The 23568-nt window shown below is 38.4% G+C and overlaps 1 long non-coding RNA gene across 1 annotated transcript; it reads left to right on the plus strand.

The window, feature by feature from the left end:
• The first annotated feature begins 3178 nt into the window (after window positions 1-3178).
• LOC129622374 (uncharacterized) lies at window positions 3179-20722 on the plus strand. Its single transcript, XR_008699935.1, has 4 exons — window positions 3179-3937; window positions 4973-5047; window positions 18630-18681; window positions 19269-20722. It is a non-coding gene; the product is annotated as an uncharacterized LOC129622374 (long non-coding RNA).
• Window positions 20723-23568: the final 2846 nt, after the last annotated feature.

Here is a 23568-nt window from a genome sequence, read left to right on the forward strand (position 1 = left end):
CACAGAGACAGACAAATACAAATACATACCTATGAAAGCCATATTCCCCAAATTTATGCTTTGTGCTTTCTTTTAGGGTTTTCTTTTTTTTTTTTAATTTTATTTTATTTTTAAACTTTACATAATTGTATTAGTTTTGCCAAATATCAAAATGAATTTAGGGTTTTCTTATCAATATAATTAAAAAAAAAACCCTCTTCCTGTTTGTATTACAGAAAAAACCTATTTGATGATTCAGAAATTTTACCCTGTTCCTTTTTTGGTTCTTATAATTATGTAAGGCACTGATTGGGCCAGTTACCACATGGAATATGAATATGGATAAGATAAAATTCTTTACTTCAGTGAGATTAAAAGTCATTTACTTTCTTCACCCAATCCTTCCCAACCAGCACTTTCACTAGACAATTTCAGTAGGAAAAAAAGGTACTTATTTTAGAACCTGGGGAGGCAAGCTGGAGCCTGGGCAGATTTTCCACTTGTTGGAACTGTTCTGACCTTGCCTAAATGTACAACACTCTTTTTCATCTGGTTGCCTTTATAATGCAAAGGGCAGAGCCAAATGACTCAGAGCACAATCAGTGGGTCCAGAGTATTGAAACACTCTCTCAATGACAATGCCAAGTTACTTTTTTGTTCATGAAACACTTGAAAAATGAGAAAGAACAGCAGGCTTTCAAGAGAGAACTGAGAGAGTTGGTTCCCAATGCTTTCATTACCAAAAGAGGGTGTTAAAATGCATAGAAATGTTAAATCTCTACTAAAAAATATCAATGAATAACACATCTAGTTGCAGCTCATTCGACCTTGATTTAAAAATCATTTGCAATCTTAAAATAGAATGGTTCTGAAATATAAAAAGTATTTCAGTTTTACCTCCTGAGTGTGAATGTATTTGAAAAATCAGAGAGGAAGCTGTCAAAGGGAAGTAGAATATCTGTACCACCACCTACACTCTCTCAAACAAAAATTATAATGTAGTTGTACAGAAGTATGTTCTAACAGAACACTCATTTTGTTAAAATGTGTGTGTGACCCTGTAGGTTTAAAAAGTGCCAGGTCTGACCATAAGATAAAATAATAATACCACTAGCTGGTATTCATATAGCATTTTTCTACTGAAGACCCTAAAATGATTTATGTGTATAATTCAATCTTCTGGTGGTGTTATTTGGAATCTTAGCCAGTATGCTTATAATACATCAAGCAACCTGGAAAATGATCAAGCCTCACTGTAGATGAAGTTTTTAGGGATTTAATTTCTTGTTGCAAACCTGGGAAATAAGAGAGTAATGATCCCTAAACCAAGGCAACTCTTGCACCTAGGCAACTTCTCCATAGACTGTTGCTACATGTGGTATGAAGGACACCATTCAAAGCCCCCACAATGTTGCTGCTACTGCTGCTGCTAAGTCGTTCCAGTCGTGTCCGACTCTGTGCGACCCCATAGACGGCAGCCCACCAGGCTTCCCTGTCCCTGGGATTCTCCAGGCAAAAACACTGGAGTGGGTTGCCATTTCCTTCTCCAATGCATGAAAGTGAAAAGTGAAAGTGAAGTCGCTCAGTCGTGTCTGACTCCTAGCGACCCCATGGACTGCAGCCTACCAGGCTCCTCTGTCCATGGGATTCTCCAGGCGAGAGTACTGGGGTGGGTGCCATTGCCTTCTCCGCCCCACAATGTTACACTCCATTTAATATGCTGCCAAGTAACAAATTTCAAGGCAAAACTTTAACTCAATCGTTTCTTTGAAAGGTTCAGTGTCTCTACTCAGAAATGATAGAGGATTTAGTCAAAAAATTAAAATCTGATGAGGCTACTTGAGAATTTCTAGTATGGCAGCAACATTTTATACCCATTTTTTTTTATTTAAAGCACTTATATTTCACATCAAGATTGCTATTTTAAGGTTAAGATACCATGTTAAAGAACTGTTGTGTCCTTATGATATGAGGATTGATGTAAGATAAAGCACTTCGTTGCCATGGGGATCAGTAAATAGTCTTGATCTGGGATACTAGTTTCCATTGCCAAGACATGGGTGGAAGAAGGTGGTTCCCACAGACTCTGTTTTCTCTAGACTAAAAATACTATATGATTTCTATTAAAGGACAATTAAAAAATTTCCTGATGGTTTTGCTTAAAGGAAACATACCCTATCATTTTCAGAACAATTAATCAGTGAGCTCATGAGGCAGTATTTTGAGATTGTATTTGTATGTAATATTAATTATGCCCACACTAGGTTGTATCAAAGGCGCTGTAGCAACTGCAGCTTTTTTAGTATTGTTTCATGTGGTCTTAGAGAAGAAATAGTTTATGAAGATATAAACTTAAAAGAAAATTATTCCTTTTAAGTTTGACAATATAGAGCTTAGCACATTGAAGTGAACCCTTTAAAAAAGTGTTGGTTTGCAAAATACTGTTCCAAATTGTTGTGATGAACGTGAATTCTATTAATATTGCTTTTATGGCCTCTAGTCAAAAAAGCCAAAGCCTTGCATTTTTCCCCTTAAGCTTATTATTAAATAATATGTCAGCATAAATTTAATTAACCTGTGTGTGTATATATATATATGAGGTTATAGAACTTGCAAAGTGATTTTACCACCAACCATTTTGCCTGATGTATGTCACCATTTTCTTAGATAGGCAGAGCTGGTAAGTAGTTACTAGTCTCTTTTTGCATGGTGAGATTCAGGATTAAAAAGATAAAAATGCTTGCCTAAAGCTACGTGGAAAATAAGAGTACGTTTGAGCACCAGATCCCAAAATGAAAACTACTCTCCCTATTCTACTGTAATATTATGAAAACAACATACATCATCTCATTCAGTCATTTCCTATGAGCTCTATCGTTACATCATCAAGACATGAATTTGATTCTGTAACAATAACATTAATAGCATCTGAATATTGAAAATTTGGTTGAACTAAATAGCAGTGAATTATAATTATCCATTGGCTGGGGCTAGGAATTCTACACATTGTCCTATTATTTTAAGAAAATTTGACACACATTGAAAGAAATCACTGCAGATGGTGACTGTAGCCATGAAATTAAAACACATTTGATCCTTGGAAGTAAAGTTATGACTAACCTAGACAGCATATTAAAAAGCAGAGACATTACTTTGCCAGCAAAGATCCATCTAATCAAAGCTATGGTTTTTCCAGTAGCCATGTATGGATGTGAGAGTTGGACTATAAAGAAAGCTGAGCACTGAAGCATTGATGCTTTTGAACTGTGGTGTTGGAGAAGGCTCTTGAGAGTCCCTTGACTGCAAGGAGATCCAACCAGTCCATCCTAAAGGAAATCACTCCTGTGTATTCATTGGAAGGGCTGAAGCTGAAACTCCAATACTTTGGCCACTTGATGTGAAGAACTGAGTATTTGAAAAGACCCTGATGCTGGGAATGGCACCCCACTCCAGTACTCTTGCCTGGAAAATCCCATGGACAGAGGAGCCTGGTAGGCTGCAGTCCATGGGGTCGCTAAGAGTCGGACACGACTGAGCAAATTTACTTTCACTTTTCACTTTCATGCATTGGAGAAGGACATGGCAACCCACTCCAGTGTTCTTGCCTGGAGAATCCCAGGGACGGGGGAGCCTAGTGGGCTGCCGTCTATGGGGTCACACAGAGTTGGACACGACTGAAGCAACTTAGCAGCAGCAGCAGATGCTGGGAAAGATTGAAGGCAGCAGGAGAAGGGAACAACAGAGGATGAGATGGCTGGATGGCATCACCGACTCAATGGACATGAGTTTGAATAAACTCTGGGAGTTGGTGATGGACGGGAAGGCCTGGCGTGCTGCAGTCCATGGGGTCGCAGAGTCGGACACGACTGAACGACTGAACTGAACTGAACTGAAAGTAACTAATTTTAAGTTTGTTATAAACTCTGCCCAAATCAAATTTTATTTTCCTACTCAGAAGGTGAGTTTCCTTTCCCTTCTTTTTTTTTTTTTTATCCAATGACCTCTGTGGCTTGTCAGCCTTAGTAAGTTTATCATTGTACAACTTGACCTATTTGGGGGTATTACTTTGATGGATGTCAAGCTAACACAGCCAGGTTTAAAATATTATTGTTGTTATTCCTCATACTGTCTTCCTTTAAGGTATGTGCTTTATATAGGGTATTTATTGGGCTATTTCCAGTTTTAAATGAGTGTAATTCATCAAGGGATCAACACAAGCTAAAGAACCAAAGTGTATGCATATTGATGGACTCTGCTTCAGGAGTTTTAAAGTATGTGCTTTCCTCTATTCAAACATCACTCTCTTTCATGCAGGCTCATCCCTCTCTGAACATCATTTATAAAAGCTGTCACTCGACTCGATAAGGGACTCATTTTTCTCACCTGCTCCACAGGAGAGGCATCTGCTGGTTCCTGATACCCAGGTCCCTGAAGTTAAATGCTTCATGTCTCTACTGTCTTCCTTATTCTCTTACTCTTTACTTCTATGAGCCACCCCCATAACTTTCCACAATCTTAATTCTCTCCTTAAATAATAGAGTTCGTTTCTTATGTTTGCAACCAGAGAATCCTGCTTGCTGTAGAAGAGTAAAAAGTAAGTATTTTAATTAGTGCTTCCTTTCTCTTTGAGCAATACTGTAAAATAACCCACTATTTTTGTCACTGAACAATATTTATTATAGCAATATTATCGTTTTCTTAAATTACTAACATTCATTTACTGAGATACTGTGCCTTTTGCTTGAATCTCACAATGTTTTTCATAACCCATTTTAGGAGGGAGCCCCAGTGAAATGTACCTGTTTATCAAAGCTCCCTACAATCTTTATTATTTGGAGCTATGGGTCCCAAACTGTATCATCTGGATTTGAGATTCACTCATTTGGGTAGCACACCACTTGACCAGGCTCATTTAGGAGACAGAGAAATTGAAGTTCTGGTTACCTAGGTATATCTCTAGGTCAAGGACAAAAGTTGTTTCTCTTTTTTCCAGCCTAGGAATCTGTTTGCTCTGCTAATTGAACTACTCCAGTCAGATCAATACCATCCCTTATCTGCAGTGAGGCAGGTAAGAAATCCATTCCCAGGTGGTGGATGAGCTGCTTTTCCCTCCTGCATGCCGGCCTACTGATGTAAGTCTTAGCATAACAGATGCTACTGGCAAAAGGTAAGTGTACTAAAATGAGAGCCATGTCCTTGCTGAGTTCCTTTACTCCTGACAGAGCATTAGTATTTCCCCCTCAAAGATCACCATTGCTGCTGCTGCTGCTGCTGAGTCGCTTCAGTCGTGTCCGACTCTGTGCGACCCCATAGACGGCAGCCCACCAGGCTCCCCCATCTCTGGGATTCTCCAGGCAAAAACATTGGAGTGGGTTGCCATTGCCTTCTCCAATGCATGAGAATGAAAAGTGAAAGTGAAGTCGCTCAGTTGCGTCAACTCTTTGTGACCCCATGGACTGCAGCCTTCCAGGCTCCTCCATCCATGGGATTTTCCAGGCAAGAGTACTGGAGTGGGTTGCCATTGCCTTTACCAATTCAGTTTCTAGGAAGCCTATATTTAGTTCAGGGCTAGAAATAAACACAAGCATCATCATATCCACTCTTTATCCCTTATCCTTCTTAACATCTTTAAAGGAGGAATGATGAGAACTTATGAGAAAATAAGTTGAAAACTTCCTATTTTTTCCATTAAATCCAGTTCTCCTGTGTCCCTATGTCAGTCACGATCACAGTCATTTGCACAGTGACCCAGGCTGGGAACCAAGCTTTCCAGCTGGTTACTGTGCCTCCTATCTGGAGTTCTTACTCTTCTATGTTGTATCCAGTATGATCTTGGCTTGTTTGAAATGGACGGTTAGGTTGCTTCCATGTCTTGACTATTGTAAATTGCACTGCAATGAACATTGGGGTACATGTATCTTTTCTAATTGGAGTGTTCCTCTTTTCCAGATATATGCCCAGGAGTAGAATTGCTGAGTCATACAGCAACTCTATATTTAGTTTTTTAAGGAACTTCCATATGGCTCTCTTACAGTGGTTGTATCAATTTACATTTCCACAAACAGCATAGGAGGGTTCCCTTTTCTCCACACATTATCCAGCATTTGTTATTTGTAGACTTTTTAATGATGGCCATTCTGACTGGTGTGAGGTGGTATGTCATTGTAGTTTTGATTTGTATTTCTCTAACAATCAGCGATACTGAGCATCTTTTCATGTACCTGTTGGCCATCTGCATGTCTTTTTTGGAGAAATGTCTGTTTAGGTCTTCTGCCCATTTTTTGATTTTTTTGATATCAAGCTATTTAAGTTGATTGTATATTTTGGAAGTTAAGCCCTTGTCGGTCACATTATTTGCAAATATTTTCTCTAGTCTATAGGTTATTTTTAAATTTTGGTTGTGGTTTCCTTTGCTGTGCAAAGCTTTTAAGTTTAATTAGGTCCCATTTGTTTATTTTTGTTTTTGTTTCCATGACTCTAGGAGACAGATCCAAAAAGATATTGCTATGATATATGTCAAAAAGTGTCCTGCCCATGTTTTCCCCTGGGAGTTGTATAGAATCTGGCCTTACATTTAGGTCTTTAATCCATTTTGAGTTTATTTTTGTGTATGGTATTTGAGAATGTTCTAACTTCATTCTTTTACATGTGGCTGTCCAGTTTTCCTAGCACCACCTATTGAAGAGACTGTTTTTTCTCCTTTGTACACTGTGATCTTTACTAAGTCTGGATCTGATTTTATCACTCTTCTGATTTAAGTCTTACTGTGGCTTCCAAGAGCTTTGTGGTTACTCTCAACTTCCCCAGCTTGCTATACAAGTTCCTTCCTGATTTGGCATCTGCTTGTTTCTTTCAGTTTATCTTCCAGCACTGTCTCATGAGCACCTTTCGCTCTGGTCATATTAAACTATTTGCCTCTGTCCTCAAGGATTTCATAGATATAATTCTCTCTACTTCAAAACATTCTTACTATTTTTTTATCTATCCATTATATTTTTGTTCTTCAATACCAAGTTTTGAAAAGGAACCCTTCTGATCTCTTAACAATAAAGGTGTGTTTTCCTCTGTGTCTTCAAATCATCCTCAGCAAATATTTTAGCACCTGTCACATAAGATTACATTATTGGGGACTTTCCTGGTGGTCCAGTGGTTAAGACTCTGCAGTTCCAATGCAGGGCTCATAGGTTCAATCCCTGGTCAGGGAAGTAAGATTCTTCATGCAGCATGGCATGGCCAAAATTAATAAATAAATAGAGATTACACTGCTGATTTACAGCTCTGGGGTCTTCCACTGGATGTGAAACTCTAGGAGGGGAAAAGAGTGTGTCACTTTGTGTTTATATGCTCCAGTACCCAGTTGTGTGCATAGAATATAGAAAGTAATCAAATTTCCTTTGGGAATTAAAGGAGAAATTTGAAAGAGTTAATAAACCAAGTAGATAGATGATGTAGAGAAACGTAAGTCAGCCAGGAAGGCAGACTTGCAAAGTACACTTTACCACAAATAATTCCTCCTGGCTAATTATCTCCTTTTGCAATCTCCAATCTTTCCATCTTGCTGAAACCACATATTTTTTCAAGCCCAGCCTGCTCACTCTCCCTAGGTCTCTAGGTGAGGCTCATTTCCCTCTTGTAATAAGCATCTAGTATTGGGTATCATATACTCTTGCTTAACCAAGCTATTTCACTTCCCTGAATCAATTAGCTCCACATTTTCATCTCTTCTAATATGTTTGTTTTTCTATTAAATAGAAATAGAAGTAAATTCCCATTAGTATTTATGGACCTAAACATGCAACTTACAACTACTTTTACTTGAACTCTGGGTAGCTGCACAGCATATGGAGGACAGAATGATAGCTATAGATTCAGAGGCTAAAGTGTGAACTTCAATCTTCTCACTTTCTATCTATGTCATGCAGGTAGGGTATTGTTACCTTTCTCTTTAAGCCTCGGGCTCTTTTCAACAAAGCTGGGGATTATAATATCTTCCATAAGCAGTTCTGAAGGATGAGATCTGAAGCATGAGATCCCTACCTAGCACATAGTAGTTTCTCTGTAGATTGATAGTAATTATGTATGTTAATACAAAGAATCTTTCCACTGTAATCAGATATACTGATTTCACTTGGTTTCAAACTCCTAGGTCATTCAATATTTTAAATCAAATTAAAAAGAGCATTAGAACTGTACATGGAAAAACAGGCTGGTTCCAAATTGGGGAAGGAGTACGTCAAGGCTGTATATTGTCACCCTGCTTATTTAAGTTATGTGCAGAGTACATCATGAGAAATGCTGGGCTGGAGGAAGCACAAGATGAAATCAAGGTTGCTGGGAGAAATATCAATAACCTCAGATATGCAGATGACACCACACTTATGGCAGAAAGTGAAGAAGAACTAAAGAGCTTCTTGATGAAAGTGAAAGAAGAGAGTGAAACATTGGCTTAAAGCTCAACATTCAGAAAACTAAGATCATGGCATCCAGTCCCATCACTTTATGGCAAATGGGGAAATAATGGAAACAGTGACAGACTTCATTTTCTTGGGCTCCAAAATCACTGCAGATGGTAACTGCAGCCATGAAATTAAAAGACTTTTGCTCCTTGGAAGAAAAGCTGTGACCAACCTAGACAGAGACATTACTTTGCCAACAAAGGTCCGTCTAGTCAAAGCTATGGTTTTTCCAGTAGTCATGTATGGATGTGAGAGTTGGACTATAATGAAAGCTGAGTGCCAAAGAGTTGATGCTTTTGAACTGTGGTGTTGGAGAAGACACTTGAGAGTCCCTTGGAGTGCAAAGGACTCTCCAGTCCATCCTAAAGGAGACCAGTCCTGAGTGTTCATTGGAAGGACTGATGTTGAAGTTGAAACTCCAATACTTTGGCCACCTGATGTGAAGAACTGGCTCATTTGAAAAGACCCTGATGCTAGGCAAGATTGAAAGTTGGAGGAGAAGGGGAAGGCAGAGGATGAGATAGTTGGATGGCATCACCGACTCGAAGGATATGAGTTTGAGTAAGCTCTGGGAGTTGGTGATGGACAGGGAAGCCTGGCATACTGCAGTCCATGGGGTCGCAAAGTGTCAGACATGACCGAGTGACTGTACTGAACTGAACTGAAAAGAGCATGTGAGACAGAAGGTTCTGCGTTCTAAACAAGAGAAAAAATTTTATTTCATTTACAGTGACATTGCATACATTGATGTGTGAATGTTGAGGTCACTTGCTTTCTTGATTGGAAAGGTTTTTATTATGATCCTTCAAATATAGATGTGGATGTAAATATGAAAGATACCAAAAAAATTCCAGACTTGTTTCCCTATATTGTCCTTCCTTTTCCCCATTTACTTCATCCTTTCTTGCCATTATTTCCATGGTTCTTGCCATTATTTCTTCTGCTTGAGTACTCAGTGTTCTTATTTTTGCTCATATCTAGCCCACTTCATTATTTAGAGGGCTTTATTGAATTCACATCTCTGGCTTAATATATTCAATCTCCCATGGTTTTCTTAAAGGCTACTTGTGCAAACCTTTTCTTCTTGTGCTCATGGTTTCCATTTGCCTCTTTGGATCTATTCTGTCCCTTTCTGTATCCTGGTCAGTCACCTGGGAGATCAATCTTAAGAACAGAATCATCTGGATTTTCTTGCCCTCTGGCTTTCATATGGGCTTAGTCAATGAGAGGCATTGGAAACATATTGAAGACTGGTAGAGGAGGTAGACTGATGTACCACATTCCTTCTGCCATACCAGCTCACTCCCTGATTGGCCAGAGTCCTGGCAGGGGCTGCTCTTCTTCTGGCCACACCTCCTGTTGGGCAGACACACATCCACAGCTCCATCTCTATGAGGCTTCATTAACACTTAACTCTTCGCCTTATTATTTTATGTGTAGGCATCAAAGAGCCTTCTTGATATTAGAGTTCCTGGGTACCTCATATATTCTTTTTGGTCCCTGAAGCCTGTCCCAACATCTATAAAAAGTCCCTTCATGAAATCCTTTTCAGTTACATCCTTCCTGCTGGGATCTGCCTGATTCAGTTTCAGCATATCCTCCGTGCCAGGAAAAAGATATTTGCTTGCCAGAATTTGGCTCTGAAGGCTCACAATGGGTGAGGAGATGAGATTATTTGTTAAGTGATGAGATTGAGGTCTAGAGGAGTTAAGTTATTGAGCAATACTTGCCCAATCACATGGCTGGTCAATGCATAGTCAGTTCTTTCAAATATTTATCAAAACCTAGAATTAGTCAGGCAGTGGAGATAAAGATAAAACATAGCCTCTACCCTTAATGACTTGCATTTTAGTATAGGAGAGAGATGGATAACCCAGTATTTAAAATATAGCAGAGCTAAATGCCCAGTACTAAGATAATTGGAGCAGGAAAACCCAATTTAATCTAGGCTTTGCAGATGAAACCAAAAGATGAGGTAGGGAAAGAAAGATGGTTATTTGAGTACAATGTAAAGCAAGCCATCAGTTTGTCTTTTCTCACCTTTTTTCTTGCTGCAGCTCTGGTGATTAGAGTCTATTCCAGGCCTCATTTATTTTCTTCTGGACCGTGGTAAGGCCTACTGTAAAGCAGTGGATAAGCCATGCTTTCTGCCCTTTAATCATTCTCTATATTATGGTCTGCATAATGTTTTAAAAAATGCAAATCTGGGACAATTCTCTGCTTAAAAGTATGCAATAATTCTCAGTTTTCTGAGTTAGGATAAAGAAAAGGTATGATAAATAAATGCTTACATTGACTTGTTTCTGTTTAGTCTGTTGTTTCTGTTCTGTTTAGTTTCTGTTGTTTAGTTGCTAAGTGGTGTCTGACTCTTTGCAACCCCATGTACTGTAGCATGCCAGGCTTCCATGTCCTTCACTGTCTCGTGAAGTTTGCTCAAACTCATGTCCGTTGAGTCGGCGATGCCACCCAACCATCTCATCCTCTGTTGCTCCCTTCTCCTCCTGCCCTCAATCTTTCCCAGGATCGGTGTCTTTTCTGATGAGTCCTTTCTAATGAGTTTCTGTTCCCGTCACCAACTTCATGTCTGGCTACCCACTTCTCTCTTTTTGTTTTAATCTATACAACCTTCTTTTAGTTCCTTGAAAATTTTATTCTTCTCCCATCACAAGGCATATATATTCTATTCCCAGGCTCCTCTGAACTTCTTGTTATTTATCTGGGGATTTCTCTTCAAACTTCAAGCCTTAGGTAGAAAATCATTTCCATGAGGAAGATACCCCAGGAAATTTCCTGGCCACGTCAGGCCCCCGTTTTATGCTTTCCTGACACTCTATAGTTACTCTTGGCATCATTGATCCCAATTCTAATGAAATTAAAAGTGTTCATTTTATATTTTTACATCTTGTGAACTGGTATGATTTCCATTTCTTAACCAGCTTATCCCAATCTTTAGATTCAATGCTGTACTGATGGTAAAAGCTCAGTAAGTAATTTTTGAATGACTATGTGAATGATTATGAAGAAAGAGTGAATTCTGAGAAAGTATTGTACATTAGAGAAATATGCATGTAATTTGGAGTGATGAAACATGTGGCTGGAGCCTCATTTACAAAAGCCAAATCCTGAAGGGCCTTAAATGCATAATAAATTTGGATTTACTGTTATGTGTGATAAGCAGCCTTTATTTTTAAGCTTGGACTTTTTCAGGTTTGTTGACTGGCTGAAGAATGATTGTTGTAGAGAGAAACTGGAGTCAAAGAGACTAATTAAGGGGCAAATGCATTTATCTGGCAGAGAAAAATTAAGAGCATATACTGAAGTAGTATTTCTCAAGTTTGCTGCAAATCTTAACGACCTGGATAGCTAATAAATCCCACAGAGGCCCAGGCTCCTTGAAGTGGGACAGGGCACAATCCTTTGTATTTTTACCAATACAAATTTCCCCAGGGATTTCTGAAACACATACATTTCCCCCCCTGCTGATCAGTTTACTATTGCTTTTCCTTGTAGGGAAGGGGAAAAGGGCCAAGAAGGTGGTTCACTTCTCTCCTCTTTTGTGCTTCTTCCAAGTCCAAAGTCAGTGTTTCTTCCCTCTTGCTCCCAGTCAGATTCAGACTTCTAAGCTTCAGAATCCTCATATGTAAAATGAGGGATCTAGACACATTTCTCATCCACTTTTAAGAATCTATAAAATGAAACAGCACATGAGATGGTCTTTTTGATATACTGCCAGTATGCTTACTGAAGAAAGTTGCTAAATTAAATTAGAATATACTCATGATCAAAGTAAACAAACAAAAAATTGAAATTCTTTTTAACTATATAAAAAAGCTATATAAATCAACTTTATTTCAATTTAAAAAATAAAAGATGCTGTAAAATTGGTAAAAAAAATAATTTAACCATATGTTGTTTGCAAGAAAGAAATAAAAATAAGATCCCCTGGAGGGGGGCATGGCAACTCCCTCTAGTATTCTTGCCTGAAGAATCCCAGAGGAGCCTGGTGGGCTACAAGGCATAGGGTCACAAAGAGTCAGATATGACTGAAGTGACTTAGCAAGCATTCACGAGCGCGTGCGTGTGTGCACGTGTGCGCACACACACACACACAGATAATTAAAAAAAAAAAACAACTTTTTGAAGGTTTTTACTGATGTGTTCATGGGCTTCCCAGATGGCTCAGTGGTAAAGAATCTGCCTATCAAGCAGGAGATGTGGTTCTGTCCCTGGGCTGGAAAGATTTCCTGGAGAAGGATCAACCCCATCCAGTTTTTTTCTTGCCTGGGAAATCCCATGGACAGAGGAGCCTAGAGGGCTACAGTCCCTGGGGTTGCAAAGAGACAGGCATGACTTAGAGACTGAACAACAAAAACATGCTTAATCCCAGATGAGTTAACAAGATGGTAGCCCCACTTTGTAAAAAGTACTATGACTACATTACCAAACACAACTGATACCCATCTATCTGAGAACCACTGAAGAAAAGAGAAAGCAGTGAGATGAAGTCTTGATAAAGTTGAATGATTAGAGACTGGGGATGGGTACAAGTGAGGAATTCATATTAACTTTCATGTCATTGGCTCTGATGGCCATTTCTGTCATTGGCTAAGAGGAGAGATTTTTGGCTCTGCATCTTTATTATTGGAATGAAAGTCAATTGTACTCATCTCATTTTATTAGTGTCTGTCACCTGCAAAGTCTATCCCAGATGATTAGTGAAAAGTTGGGGTTAGAATAGCTCCCTGCATGACAGAAGAGATAATGTTAGAACTTAGATTTTCTAATTTCTAGTCCATGATACAGTCTCATAAATCACAGGTGATAATTTATATGCATCTTATACTATATATATATATTTATATATATTTCCCTCTATGTATATTGTTGCTCCACTGTCAGCTTAATTTAACAATGAAAGAAAGCATGCTAAACTCACTGTAGTGATTTTTTATTTTGATAGTCTAAATATTTGCCCATTTGTTGCCAAATCTTTCATGATTCAAGAAGTTTAGTATTAGCACCCAAACTCTGGATAGTATTAAATGTTTGTTCCTCATATGATTTTAAAGAGGTACCACATACACACTAGCATAGTATTGGTATTTGCTGATTTTTAATGGTACTATTGAAATTTTTAAAAATGTGTTACAGATTTAATACTAACTTGATATCTTTTTTAATGCCTGGATGATGGTAGCATTCTCTGCAATGTGTATTTTAATATTAAGTGTAAGGGACTTCCCTGGTGGTTTGGTTTTTAAAACTCTTGGGTTCCAGTGCAGGGGCCATGGATTTGATCCCTGGTCAGGGAACTATCCCACATGCCATGTGGCACAGCCAAAATATATGTGTGTGTGTGTGTGTGTGTAAAAAACTGGGCAGTATACAGGGGCAGGAAGGTCCAAAAAATGCAATGGTCTGTTTTGTTATTATTCCTATACTTAATTTTACATAAAATAATGGGAAATAGATGGGGAAACAGTGGAAACAGTGTCAGACTTTATTTTTCTGGGCTCCAAAATCACTGCAGATGGTGACTGCAGCCATGAAATTAAAAGACACTTACTCCTTGGAAGGAAAGTTACGACCAACCTAGATAGCATATTCAAAAACAGAGACATTACTTTGCCAACAAAGGTTCGTCTAGTCAAGGCTATGGTTTTTCCTGTGGTCATGTATGGATGTGGGAGTTGGACCGTGAAGAAGGCTGAGCACCGAAGAATTGATGCTTTTGAACTGTGGTGTTGGAGAAGACTCTTGAGAGTCCCTTGGCCTGCAAGGAGATCCAACCAGTCCATTCTGAAGGAGATCAGCCCTGGGATTTCTTTGGAAGGAATGATGCTAAAGCTGAAACTCCAGTACTTTGTCCACCTCATGCGAAGACTTGACTCATTGGAAAAGACTCTGATGCTGGGAGGGATTGGGGGCAAGAGGAGAAGGGGACGACAGAGGATGAGATGGCTGGATGGCATCATGGACTCGATGGACGTGAGTCTGAGTGAACTCCGGGAGTTGGTGATGGACAGGGAGGCCTGGCGTGCTGCGATTCATGGGGTCTCAGAGAGTTGGACACGACTGAGCGACTGATCTGATCTGATCTGATCTGAAATATATTTTTAGTGAAATTATTAAAATGTCCCTTCATTTGTCAAAATGAGAAACAAGCTGGAATAGTAGAAAGGACTTGGGCATGGGTCCAGACACCGATACCCAGAGGTGGGGCCTTGGTCTAATCACTTACTGCTCTCTGTGTGTAAGTTTCCTCAGCTTTAAGATGATGGGAATGACTAGTCTCTAAAAATCCCTTCTAGTTCTACAATTCTGGGATTCTAGATTTTATCCACTGAGCATCTGCATAGTGTTTAATAGAAATGTGGTTTAATCTGGGAACATCTTTTACCATCTATAACATATTTTGCCAAGTCCTTGACGTTAATTTTACCATAGACATCAGATGCTCCTTCCCAGAGTTTACTCTGCATTTTATCAAAGGGACATCAGTTATACTTGTGTCTGGAATAGTATCAATACGACTCAAAAAAATATGCCAGGTTTGTTAACATTACCATTAAGTGACTTTTAAATTAAGGTTGTCCATACTATCAGTGATACAGTTCAGTGCTATTTTACTATTAGAAATTACATAAACTTCTCATTTACATTTTTATCCTTATAGTATTTATTGCAAAATAAAAGTACTTTTGTTGAAGGCATAATACTTTTTCTAAATAAACACGGATTCAAAAAGAGTTCTGTGACCTACATATTAACTTATTAATTGAATAAATATACTGCTGTTTCATTTCTTCTAATAAGCAATATTCCCTCACTAATAATTTTAACTGTATCATTAATGTAGAAACTTGCTTCTTTCTACTGGAAGTTTTATTTTTATGATTTTTCTAGCTTTAAGAAGTATGTCGTTTGGGCCACAGAATTCCCCCAGTTTTAATTTACTTGAAGTCAAGGAGATGGAATAATTTTTTTTCTATCTTTGCTTTTACTATTTGCTAAGAATATAGCTCATTAGAAGAAAAAGTGCATCTTTCCATGGTTAATTATTAAGCCAGTGCAAATCTTTGATTCCAAAGGGAACAAAGGATAATAAAAAAAAAGAAGCAAACAAATAACCTAATAGACCCAGTACACTTCACTGCTACACTTTGAGTCTCTGTTTTCCAATGAGCAGATGATGGTGGGGAATGGATGGTGTAGTGATTACTTTGTGAAATGTACTGAAAATTATTTGAGATAACAACAGGCAGCTCTTGACCCATAGTTATAGTTATTGAGAAATGCCCATTATTTCATGATTGATTTAATATGCAGAATAAAGTTACACATAAGAGGGTTCCCTATGCCCCTGCTATTTTATGACTGCATGTTAGAAACACATTCATTTTGTTTTATCTCTGCTTTCTCCTTTATAGTGAGACACACAAATGTCATTAAGCATTTTGGGCTTCCCAGGACTGTCTTCTTTCCTTTTGCTTCTGGTACTGTATTGTTGGTCATCATTGGTTGTATGTTTTCAGTAGCTGGGGATCAAGTGTTGATTTTCTCTCCCAGTATATTAATAATTTAGACTTTTCAAAGGAGCTTTCTATAGTAGCCTTTTTAATTAGCCTTGTTTCTATTTCTTCTTAGAAACCCTTGATTTCTCCATAAAGAAAACTTAAAAATGTCATCAAACATGTATCCTTACAAAAAAAAATAGACAATATTTTGCAAAATAAATGCTGGCAAGCATAATGGAAGTCTGTACCACCTTTCTCTGATTCCTCTTCCACACTGTATCACTGTCTTCACCAATTCCTTCATCCCAGCTCATGTCTGGCCTCAGCCTGTCTGTACTGAGTGCCTCTCTCAGCCACCTGGGGTCTTCTACTCCCTCAGAGTTGTGTCTGCTGTGCTGGTGCTTCAAGAATCCAGGTACCTCATGGAGTGAGGTTGAGGCAATAGACAGAGGGAAGGGGAGTAAATATATCCATTTGCATTGTACTTTTCAAAAGTAAAAAAAAAAAAAATCCTTCTAATGATGAAGTGACAGTGTTAGTCACTCAGTTGTGTCTGACTCTTTGTGACCCCAGGGACTCTAGCCCACCAGGTTCCTCTGTCCATGGAATTCTCCAGGCAAGAATATTGAAGTGGGTAGCCACTCCCTTCTCCAGGGGATCTCCAGGCAATCCAACTCAGGGATTGAATCCCAGTCTCCCACAATGCAGGCAGATTCTTTACCATCTGAGCCACCTCCTATTGGCTTATTAGATCACTTTGTGGTCTGGCTGGGGCAGGAACTACCATCTCCATGGTAAAGACACCTAAGACTCATAAGGGTTAAATGACCGCATAAGGTCATGCAGGTTGGAAGCATTCCAAGTTAGTTTTAGCTCGTATCTTCTGAATGCAGCTTCAGGATTCTTTCCACTACTTCATGCCAACAATCTATTTTGGGAATACTATCAGTGATGTCTGAACTTGTCTTTGGGAAATCCCGTCATTCACTCAGGCAGTTTGTGAGGAGCTTTGGTTATGGAAAAAAAAAAAAGGAGAGAAATCTTAAAACTTTGCTATGATGACAACTAAGAATGTTAACAGCCTATTATAATAAGACATAAGGATTTAGGAAGGTATGTATAACCACACTATATGACCTGAAAAGCAGAGTGATTAATATTGCTGAAAGTTTCCACTATGGAAAACATGAGTTGAATAAAAGCAGTGGACAGGTCATCAGCTCATTCTGTTTCTGAGATAGGTAAATTTTCTTCCATGAATGCAGGATAAAAGGATGAGATTGTCACTGATTTTCATTCCACACAAATTGCATAGTACCAGTTGTGGAAGACAAGGTGCTAAAATGCCTTGAGAAGTGCAATGAAAGAGGTATGATTTTGGACTTTGGATCAATGATCCAATGAGTTTAGATTCAGGGGGATTTGTAGGGTTGTGGCTAAAATTAAATGAAATAAGAAAAAAAAGTTGTTACACAGTGCATTGAACATGTGCTAAAAACAATTTAGTAAATTGTTTCCATGCTGTCAGATGAATGAGTCTGTTGGCCTGAAACAGGCTGCCAGATATTTCTCCAGCAAAGATGGGCTTATTGAGGATCAGCAGAGAACTGCAATTTGAGGTCTGCAACCATAGCAGTTCCCTTAGGGCAAAGGAAGGAGAATACTTTTTTAGAGAGAAGGGCTTTAGTAAACAGAGTCCATGGCTTTTCATTGGTTGAGTCCTTGCTGGGAAAAAAGAGGAGACTTTATTCTTCCTGTTGGACTCTGCTATCACCACACAGAGTGTGAGCTTCCCCTCCTGGTTTCTCAACTCTATTTAATTGAAATTTTTGTTTATTAATTTCTTACAAGGTCAAAGAATTCAGAAAATGCTTCTGGATTTGGGGGTGGGGGATAAAAGACCCTGATGCTGGGGAAGATTGAAGACAGGAAGAGAAGGGGATGACAGAGGATGAGATGGCAGGATGGCATCACCACTCAATGGACACGAGTTTGAGCAAACTCCAGGAGATGGTGAAGGACAAGGAAGCCTGGCATGCTGCCATCCATGGGGTCGCGAAGAGTCAGACATGACTTAGTGACTGAAAACCAACAGGAGCTTAATAGTTCACAACAGTCAAAATTAGTTATTTTACCAATAAATAAGCTGGCAACATATTTGAAAATTTTTCTTTAAATTTGCCTTTGTAAAAGTAGTTCTAAGCCATAGACTACATTGGAATTATTTAAGAGGTAAGGCAGGCAACAAACAAAATATCAAGGCATACTTCAGACCAATTAAATCTGAATTTCTAAGGATGGGTCAGGAGATATATATATTTAAGCTGACCAGGTGATTCTAGGGCTTCCCTTGCAGCTTAGCTGGTAAAAAATCCACCTGCAATGCTGGAGACTCTGCTTCGATTCCTGGGTTGGGAAGATCCCTTGAAGAATGGAATCGCTACCCACTCCAGTATTTTGGCCCAGAAAGTCCATGGATTGTATATCCACGCTGTTGCAGAGTCCAGCATGACTAAGTGACTTTCACTTTCAGGTGATTCTAACCCATGGCCATAGTTGAGAAATGTAAGTTTGTTAGGTAATTTAATCACAGAGTCTCTTTTGATGACCACGATTGATGTGTGTCTATTTCAGGGTCAGTGATAAAGCCCTTCTTTTTCTTCTCATAATCCCTCAGTTTCCTGAAGAGGATCTGGCAGACACATCAGTCTGCAATGTCCCTTGAAATGGTAAGTGACCTGGAAAAGTAATTGGAGATCTGGTCTGAGCTGAAGCCTTGCAGCTGAGAGGAGGAAACAAATGTAGAAGCTTCTCAGTGTTTGACTGCAAGTCGCCATGACTGTGACTTTTTTCTTGTCTCTCTGAATCCTTTCCTTCCTGCCTTTTCTCATTATTTACCTTATTACTCTGTGTCTTTTAAGTTTCTTGTTTGTGTTCCTTAATTTTTTTCTTTCACTTTCTCTTCTCAGAGAAAACATACTTGCTTCAGTGTAAGAAAAGTGAGTGGACATACATCTGTTATAATGCCGGCAAGTTCTACCAGCTTCACTTTGATTTTTTGCTCCATAACCAGTTTGGAATGGCTTAGATTTTTTTTTTTAATTACTAGATTACCACAGTAATACAATTTAGCTTTTGTATTAATGTGTGTCAGGAATACTTATCCAATGTTAATTGGTTAAATCTTAATGGTTATCCAATGTGTTGGTGTATGGTTATTCAACGTAATCTCTTAATATCATTTTACTTCTGTAGAATCAGTAGTAATGTCCTCATCTTCAGTCCTCATTTTAGTAATTGTTCTCTTTTTACTTAGTTCATCTGCTGCTGCTGCTGCTAAGTCTCTTCAGTTGTGTCCGACTCTGTGCGACCCCATAGACGGAAGGCCACCAGACTCCCCTGTCCTTGGGATTCTCCAGGCAAGAACACTGGAGTGGGTTGCCATTTCCTTCTCCAGTGCATGAAAGTGAAAAGTGAAAGTGAAGTCGCTCAGTCGTGTCCGACTCTTAGTGACCCCATGGACTGCAGCCTACCAGGCTCTTCCATCCATGGGATTTTCCAGGCAAGAGTACTGGAGTGGGATGCCATTGCCTTCTCCGAGTTAAGTATTTGTCAATTTTGTTGGTCTTTTCAAAGAACCAACTTTAAGTTTCAATAATTTCCTCTATTATTTTCTGTTCTTTACTTCATTGATTTCTACTCCTTCACTATCTCTGCTCTAACTTTCATTACTTCCTTTGTTCTGCAGTGGGGTTTAGTTTATTCTTTTTTATCTGGTTCCCTAAGTTGTAAACTTAGGTTTTTGACTTGAGACCTTTCTTGTTTTTTTTAAGTGTAAACACTTTTAGCTATAAACTTCCCCATTAAGCACTGCTTTTGCTATGTCCTTTAAGTTTTGGCAAATTGTATTTTCATTTTCATTCATCTCTAAATATTTTCTAATTTCACTTATAAGTTTTCCTTTGACCCACTGCCTCTTTAATGTGTTGCTGAATTTCCAAAAATTGTGAAATTTCCAGATTTACCTCTTATTGATTTCTGTCTTCCATTCTGGTCAGAAAATATATTTTATGTGAACTCTATCTTTCATATCTATTGATACTTTAACTTTTAATGTGTTAGTCTCTTAAAACATACAGAAAACAAAAAGTGTTGTTACAATTTCACAGTTGTTACAATAATGCAAGCTTTTATACTCGCCCTTATTTTCTCTTATTGCAATCTTAATTTTGCCTTATAGTTTTGAGTTACTATCTAGTGTCCCATCATTTCACTCTGCAGGTGTTGGCTTGAGCCTTACTTGTGGATTGGGTCTAGTGGTAGCAGAGTCCCTCAACTTCTCTTTTATCTGGGAATATCTTAAAGTCTCTCTTAATTTGAGAAAGCCTTTAATAGCTGACTCCCAAAAAGAGAAAAAGAGAAGAATGAAATGGGGGGAGGGCAGTGGGCCTGTACATCCCCTGGAGAATCACTTCAGCTAGAGGGGGAGGAGCTGTCAGAAATGGGAGGAAGTGCAACAGAAGTAGCCACCATCACTTTGTCTATACATCCCTATGACCAGAAACAGCAATCAACAGGCAGAACACAGATCCCCAGTGACTGGAGGACAAGGTTGGTTTTTCCCAGCCTGGTTCCCACAAGCTGTGTGCAAGTTGCTCTAGAACACGTGCGTGGCTGCCTGAGTGGGAGATGAGGAGCTACTACTGTACCAAGAGCTGAAATAGACTGCAGTAAACCACAGTTTACCGTCCATACCTTCTCCTGGGTCTTGCATGCCTTCAATAGACTCTAGAATTTCAAAATAGTCACACCAGACAGATTTGGCCAGGGTTGCGGTCTATATGGGGAGACAGATTCCTGGTACTTCTTATTCTGCCATTCTTCCCAGAATGCCATGAATGGCTAATTTTTTATCCTCTCGATGAGAACCATTTTCTATTAATTAACTCAGCTTTCTAAAACATTATTAATCTGGAATCCCAAGGAAGAAAACTTTTCAAGAAAGATTTCTGATCATCTTAAAAGGCTTTGTTCAACCTTCATTGTCCAAAGTAAAGTACATTTTGGACAACAAAATTCACAATAGATCTTTAGCTTTTCCCCTGCAATACAATCTGTTCAAATTCAATACTCATATGCAAGCATTATGCACTATAGTTGGTCACAAATAGCTTTAAATCACATTTACTTCTTTTAATGTTTATGTTTATGTCAATATCAGCGTCTAAGTGATACAGTTTTTCTTCTCTTTACCTCAAAAATAAAACTTAATATCAATTCCAGACACCTCTTGACTCTTCCAGCTCATGTTGAGGCTGTACATGAAAGGGGAATATATTTTTATTTCAATAGAGAGTTTTACTAAGTATGCAACTCCATTTTTCAATCCACATTGAATGAAACATCTATGCACTTAATAGTTCATTTATTCATATATAGTATCAGTTCTTTTTACCATTAGGACTTTCTAAGTTTTCAGCACAGTCTAGTGATTCTGATTTGAGAGAAAACTTTAATCAATTACTAATTGACTGGTTAGGTAAAAGTTAACATGTTAGTTTCTGGGAATACAACAGTAAGTTAGTTATAGATTCTTTCTTAAGAAGCCTTCAGATTATTGGGTAGAAGATGTTGGATCAGAGGGAAAAGACATACATAATCAATTATATTTAAGTATAGTAAGTGCAGTAGTAGAAAGTACAGAAGGGGTGGATAACAAATACTGCTTGGAGGAGTCATAAAAGGACATTACAGAGATGAAACCCAATCTCAGCCTTGATAATTAGGAGTTTACTAGGCAAAGTAGATGGGGACAGTAAAATAAGTGAACAGCATATGCAATGACATATAGGCATGTTCAAAGATGTGAAACTCAAATGGAAAAATCAGGGTTTTTATAAGAGAAAAGCAATCAGGGTAGATTTTGAAAAATTTACTAAAAGCCAATTTTGAAGGGTTTTATATTCTGAACCAAAGACACTGGACTCAATTCTGTAGATAATAGAACAGTAAAGGGAATTTTAAAATTGGAGAGTGATTTGTGAATATTTGTTTATCAAGAAGTAGAACTGACTCATTTGAAAAGACCCTGATGCTGGGATAGATTGAAGGAGGGAGGAGAAGGGGACGACAGAGGATGAGATGGCTGGATGGCATCACCGACTCCATGGACATGAGTTTGAGTCAACTCCGGGAGTTGGTGATGGACAGGGAAGCCTGGTGTGCTGCAGTCCATGGGGTCACAATGAGTCGGACATGACTGAGTGACTGAACTGAATTGAAATGAATTTCTAATAGTACACAGAGGATTAATTAGTAGCTAGTAGCAGACCCAAGAAAGAAATGTTCTCAGCCTTGGAAAGAAGATAGAGAAGAGGATTAATACTTGAGAGACTTTCATGAAATATAATTGAATGAATTTGCCATTGGTTTGCTTTACATTTTGAATGGGTTTGCTTAGGAGAAAGTTAACTTTGAAGTAAGGTCACTGGAGGTAACTAATTGGTCACTATACATTCAGGCATGGAGTTTGAGAGAGAGTTGAAATAATGTGGATGTATGAGCTAAAGCAGAAAGTTCAAATGGAAAGTTAAGTTATCCAAGGGCAAAGCTCTAATGGTAGGTTTCCATTCCAGACATTAGCTAGGTATTATCTTTAGTAGACTCTCCTTGTTCAGAGTTTAGTAGGATTTCTGCAGGTGTGACTGAATGAATTATCCTTTGACATCATATTTTATACCCCTTTTGACTTTCTGAAAAAGAATAACCCAAATTGAGAGTATATATTTATATATTATACTCTTTTATTTTAAAAAAGATTAATGAATTAGCACAGCAACAATATTTCTTAATAATGATAAAATTGCTTAATTATTAAAAAATATTCACTAGAAGAGAGGTACAATGGTAGAGATTATATTAACAGTCCTTTAAAGTAAGAATAATTCATAATCTCACATTACAGGTGAAGTACATGAAGCTTGGAGAGTTTAATAACTGGGATTCAAACTCAGGTTCCAAAGCTCTAGATTCCATGCTCTAAACCAGTGATTTTAAAGTATTACTGATGCCTAGATCTATCTCCAGAGAGTTTTACTTAATTGCCTCAAATGAGGCTCAGGCATTGGTCCTAAAAGCTCCCTTGGCAATTCTAATTGCAGCCAGAGATACACACCAGTGCTTTAAACTTTGTCAGTTCATTGCCTCCTTTTTGGAAGATAGTACCACATTGCACTAGTATCTGAATGGCTCCCCCTGGAGTTCAACCTACCTAGTGCCCTCTGGAGTTGTACAGAGTAGCAGCTGTGCTTCAACACACATTCACCCTCTGAAAAATGCTTCAAACCCATGAGTTTCAATAATTAACTGGAACTACTTTTACATAAAGACTTCCAGAGTTGGAAAAGTTTTTTACCTCTTTTATGATTATATGATAGTTTTTAAGAACTTAAGAGATCCTATATACATATCAAGAATTACTACAGTCAAAAAGAAACTACTACCATCAATATATTTATTTGATTGATTATAAGTATAATCTATCAGTAGAGCCACAGATCCAGAAATAGGCAGGATTCTTTAATTTTTGAAATGGAGAGCAATGCCATGGTGTTACT

This window comes from Bubalus kerabau, chromosome 11 (genome assembly GCF_029407905.1).
Source record: "Bubalus kerabau isolate K-KA32 ecotype Philippines breed swamp buffalo chromosome 11, PCC_UOA_SB_1v2, whole genome shotgun sequence".
Classification (NCBI taxonomy): Eukaryota; Metazoa; Chordata; class Mammalia; order Artiodactyla; family Bovidae; genus Bubalus; species Bubalus kerabau.